Source organism: Sinocyclocheilus rhinocerous, unplaced genomic scaffold (assembly GCF_001515625.1).
Source record: "Sinocyclocheilus rhinocerous isolate Xijiao unplaced genomic scaffold, SAMN03320098_v1.1 scaffold2607, whole genome shotgun sequence".
Taxonomy (NCBI): domain Eukaryota; kingdom Metazoa; phylum Chordata; class Actinopteri; order Cypriniformes; family Cyprinidae; genus Sinocyclocheilus; species Sinocyclocheilus rhinocerous.
Window position 1 is genome coordinate 38,969 of NW_015641049.1, and position 5,010 is coordinate 43,978.

General features: G+C 36.3%; 4 non-coding genes across 4 annotated transcripts; all 4 read left to right on the plus strand.

Annotated features, from left to right (window-relative positions):
- The first annotated feature begins 1,344 nt into the window (after positions 1-1,344).
- trnal-caa (transfer RNA leucine (anticodon CAA)) lies at positions 1,345-1,456 on the plus strand. The gene is made up of 2 exons: positions 1,345-1,382; positions 1,411-1,456. It is a non-coding gene; the product is annotated as a tRNA-Leu (tRNA).
- A 2,824-nt stretch (positions 1,457-4,280) lies between these two features.
- Positions 4,281-4,392, plus strand: trnaw-cca (transfer RNA tryptophan (anticodon CCA)). Its single transcript has 2 exons — positions 4,281-4,318; positions 4,347-4,392. It is a non-coding gene; the product is annotated as a tRNA-Trp (tRNA).
- Positions 4,393-4,656: 264 nt separating this feature from the next.
- trnal-caa (transfer RNA leucine (anticodon CAA)) lies at positions 4,657-4,768 on the plus strand. Its single transcript has 2 exons — positions 4,657-4,694; positions 4,723-4,768. It is a non-coding gene; the product is annotated as a tRNA-Leu (tRNA).
- Positions 4,769-4,893: 125 nt separating this feature from the next.
- Positions 4,894-5,005, plus strand: trnal-caa (transfer RNA leucine (anticodon CAA)). Its single transcript has 2 exons — positions 4,894-4,931; positions 4,960-5,005. It is a non-coding gene; the product is annotated as a tRNA-Leu (tRNA).
- Positions 5,006-5,010: the final 5 nt, after the last annotated feature.

Here is a 5,010-nt window from a genome sequence, read left to right on the forward strand (position 1 = left end):
TGGTGCAGGTGTCGCTCATTATCAATTACTCCACCGGCCTCGCTCCGTTCCCACGGCTCTCGGCCCCGCCCCCACTCGTCACATCTATATTTGTGCAGTGTGCGCATGTAAAAAAAATCAATTCCGATTTGAAGTTTGTGACATATAAACGCGCACATCAACCCGATCACTTTATTTAGCGTTCATGTAAACACTACATTCAGATTCATCAATCGGAATGAATTCAGTTGGATTGAACCAAAAATTGTGCATGTAAACGTAGCCACATAAGTAATTGAACTCATGACATACCAGGAAATCCTTATTGTGAACAAAGGCATCCAGCTATCACTGTTACTGAATAAAAGAAGATAGAAATGCTTGAACTGATTAAACATGAAGACAGTAAACTCATGCCACACGAATATGGTTTATCTGTGTTCTTCAATCCATCTTGGGTATTTTCATAATAAAAAAAATAAATTTATAATCCAATGCTAATCGATTGAGGATTGAGATGCAGTGTCCTTCAATAATTCAGTGATTACCTCCATCCTCCGAATCTGCCGCCATCTCTTGATGTTGGATAGTACTATCATAGTAGGGTGTTAAACTTGAAATATTGAATATTCTCCTGAAAGTCATTACGTCATTTAAATTAATCATCTGACTCCTGTAAAAAAACCCTCACACAAAATTCTTACATTATGTTAATTGACAAATGTTAGAATACACTTTTAGAGTGACCAGATTAGAATGGGAAGTAATGTTGAGACAGTAAATGCTATATTTTGGATCGTTTATTTTGCCATCTGACCAACTCCAGTGATAGTATTGCCCTTCACATATTTGCGTGAACGTGTCAAAATGGCCAAGTGTTCTGAGGTGCCAGAATCAAGCCAACCTCAGCAACCGTTTCAGCTGCTGATGTTTCTGGTTTCCAAATGGAGGCGTGGGTTCAAATCTCACTTCTGACAAGGCTCTTTTAGAGTGACCAGACTAGAAATAGAATTGGAAGTAATTTTGAGAAAGTAAATGCTATATTTTGGATCCTTTATTTTGCCATCTGACCAACTCCAGTGATAGTATTGCCCTTCATATCTTTGTTTCCAAGTGTCAGAATGGCGGAGTGGTCTAAGGTGCAGACTCAAGGCATTTCCACCTTCTCAGTTGCTGAGGTTTCTGGTCTCCAAATGGAGGTGTGGGTGCAAATTCCACTTCTTACAAAGGCTCTTTTAGAGTGAACAGACTAGAAGTAGAATTGGAAGTAATTATGAGACAGTAAATTACATATTTTGGATCCTTTATTTTGCCATCTGACCAACTCCAGGGATAGAATTGCCCTTCACATCTTTGGGTGAATTTGTCAGAATGGCCGAGCGGTCTAAGGTGCCAGACTCAAAGCATATAAACCTTCTCAGTTGTTGAGGTTTCTGGTCTCCAAATGGAGGCGTGGGTTCAAATCCCACTTCTGACAAAGGCTCTTTTAGAGTGAACAGACTAGAAGTAGAATTTGAAGTAATTATGAGACAGTAAATGATATATTTTGGATCCTTTATTTTGCCATCTGACCAACTCCAGGGATAGAATTGCCCTTCACATCCTTGCATGGTTATATCAGAATGGCCGAGCGGTCTAAGGCGCCAGACTCAAGGCTTATTAACCTTCTCCGTTGCTGAGGTTTCTGGTCTCCAACTGGAGGCGTGGGTTAAAATGTAACACCTATTCTGCACAATTTATTTGCTGAAATTTTTAAGCAGAAAAAATTAAGTGAAAGCATGAAGAAAGGAATAATAAAACATTATGAGACAGTAAATGATACATTTTGGATCATTTATTTTGCTTCTGATCAACTCCAGTGATAGATTTGCCCTTCACTTCTTTGGGTGAATTTTTCAGAATGGCCGAGCAGTCTAAGGCGCCAGACTCAAGGCATATAAATCTTCTCAGTTGTTGAGGTTTCTGGTCTCCAACTGGAGGCGTGGGTTAAAATTTAACACCTATTCTGCACAATTTATTTGCTGAAATTTTTAAGCAGAAAAAATTAAGTGAAAGCATGAAGAAAGGAATAATAAAAATCATCTATAAGAATAAAGGGGATAAAGAAGATCTTAAATTACAGACCATTGAGTATGCTAAATACTGACTATAAGATTTTGGCTAAGATCTTGGCAAATAGACTGAAAAAAGTGATTCCAAATATTATAACAACAAATCAGGCATATGGTGTCTTAAATAGAGATATATCAGACATAGTAACAAATATTAGAGACCTAATGTGGTATATGAAAGAAAAAGGTGAAGGAGGATATTTAATTAGCATAGATTTGGAAAAAGCTTTCGACAGAGTAGAGCATAAATATTTGTTTGACTTAATTAAAAAATATAGGTTTGGGAGGAATTTTATAACATGGATCAAATGTTTCTATACTGACATTTTAAGTTATTAAAGTAAATGGGTTTTTAATTGATTATATTGAGATTTTAAGGTCTATAAGGCAGGGATGCCCATTATCGGCATTACTTTATACTTTAGTTGCTGAACCGTTGGTGAAAAGGAGGAACCATGATAAGGAGGTGGCAGATGTTTAGGTAGCTAGCTTGAAGCCAGTGGGGCTGTCGGTAAGAACAGGTCCAGTCTATTCAAACCAGGTATATGAAAGTTTATTGTACATCCAAGAACTTCTGGTGCATGTAGATGTGCGTGTGCGCGTGTGGTTTCTATAAAGGGGAACAAATATACAGAGTTTTAGTTTACCAATAAACAGTGCTAAATAAGGTACAATGCAACCACAATATTCCATCAACTGCACATTAAATAACTAAAGCACATGCCTAAACAGGAACTAGAGCAAGCATGAACAAACACATTTAGGCCAAACTTAAGTCATACAAAATAATATTTAAGCATCAAACAAAGGCACTTACATGGTCAATTACGCACACGCAGGAAAAACAGAATGAAAGGAATAAAACTCACTCCTCTGCACAGTACAGCCACATGAGTATGAGAATAAAGACGATAAAAAAGTTTTTGAATAATGATGATATGGTATGGAAAAAAATAATGAGTTTCTTTATAAATAAGTGTAGGAAAATGGGGGATGGTTTTTTGTGGATGCATTTTAAAGATAATATGCTTGAGAAGATACCTGAATTTTATAAAGAAGTCTTAAGAGCATGGAAAGTTTTTAAAGAGAATGTTTATGTGGAGTTTAAAGGAAGAGATCAACTATTGAAACAGCCCCTTTTCTTAAACAAATTAATTACAAGAAATAGAAATATATATTTTTTATAAGAATTGGTATTATGCAGGACTAAGACAAGTAAAATACATTTTATATGAGGTAAAACCAGGATTTTTACCTATACAGGCAATTATAGACACATTAGAGGAGAATGAAGATATAAAAAACAGACAGTTGATTAAGGAACAATATATAAAATTAAAAGAAGATGTGCCAATACAATGGATTAAAAGCATTGAAGATAAAGAAAGAGGAAACGAGAAACCTGAAATATTTTTTAAAAGAAATGATGAACGGATTCCTTTCAATGGCAGTGTTCTTAAAATGTTTTATGTTTGTATATGTGATCTTGTATTTTTAAGACCAAAAGCAATTGATTTTTGGGAAAGGTTTTTTTGTGATCTAGATGTAACAAAGATTTGGAAAAATGTAAGATGGAAATTTAAAAGTCCCATATTGGATAATTTTGATTTCTTGTTGAGACACAATGTTTTAATGAGTGAAATGAAATTGGCAAAAATTAGAATGGCACAAGATGCAAAATGTAAATTATGTATGGAAAAAGATGAAGAAGTGTTACATTTGTTTTTAAAATGTAAAAAATTAGAAAATTTTATGAAGATGTTAAGGAAAATTGTGGGTGATTTTTTAAGTGATCAGAATGTATGAAATTTGTGTAATTTTAATTAAAAAAAATATTTAAAAAAAGGTGCCAGACTCAAGGCATATCAACCTTCTCAGTTGTTGAGGTTTCTGGTCTCCATATAGAGGCGTGGGTTCAAATCCCACTACTGACAACGGTTCTTTTAGAGTGAACAGACTAGAAGTAGAATTGGAAGTAATTATGAAACAGTAAATACATATTTTGGATCCTTTATTTTGGATCTGAGCTGAGGTTTCTGGTCTCCATGTGGAGGCGTGGTTTCAAATCCCACTACTGACAATGGTTCTTTTAGAGTGAACAGAACAGTAAAATATATATTTTGGATCATTTAGTTTGCCATCTGACCAACTCCAGGGATAGAATTGCCCTTCACATCCTTGCATGCTTATGTCAGAATGGCCTAGCGGTCTAAGGCGCCAGACTCCAGGCTTATCAACCTTCTCAGTTGTTGAGGTTTCTGGTCTCCATGTGGAGGCGTGGGTTCAAATCCCACTACTGACAACGGTTCTTTTAGAGTGAACAGACTAAAAGTAGAATTGGAAATAATTATGAGACAGTAAATTATATATTTTGGATCATTTATTTTGATTCTGACCAACTCCAGTGATACATCTTTAGATGAATGTGTCAGAATGGCCGAGTGGTCTAACGCGCCAGACTCAAGGCGCATCACGTTTCTCAGTTAAATTATATATTTTGGATCATTTATTTTGCTTCTGACCAACTCCAGGAATAGAATTGCCATTCACATACTTGCATGATTATGTCAGAATGGCCGAGCGGTCTAAGGCGCCAGACCCAAAGCTTAACAACCTTCTCAGTTGCTGAGGTTTCTGGTCTCCAAATGGAGGCGTGGGTTCAAATCCCACTTCTGACAACGGCTCTTTTAGAGTGAACAGACTAGAAGTAGAATTGGAAGTAATTATGAGACAGTAAATTATATACTTTGGATCATTTATTTTGATTCTGACCAACTCCAGTGATACATCTTTGGATGAATGTGTCAGAATGGCCGAGTGGTCTAAAGCGCCAGACTCAAGGCGTATCACGCTTCTCAGTTGTTGAGGTTTCTGGTCTCCAAATGGAGGCGTGGGTTCAAATCCCACTTCTGACAAAGGC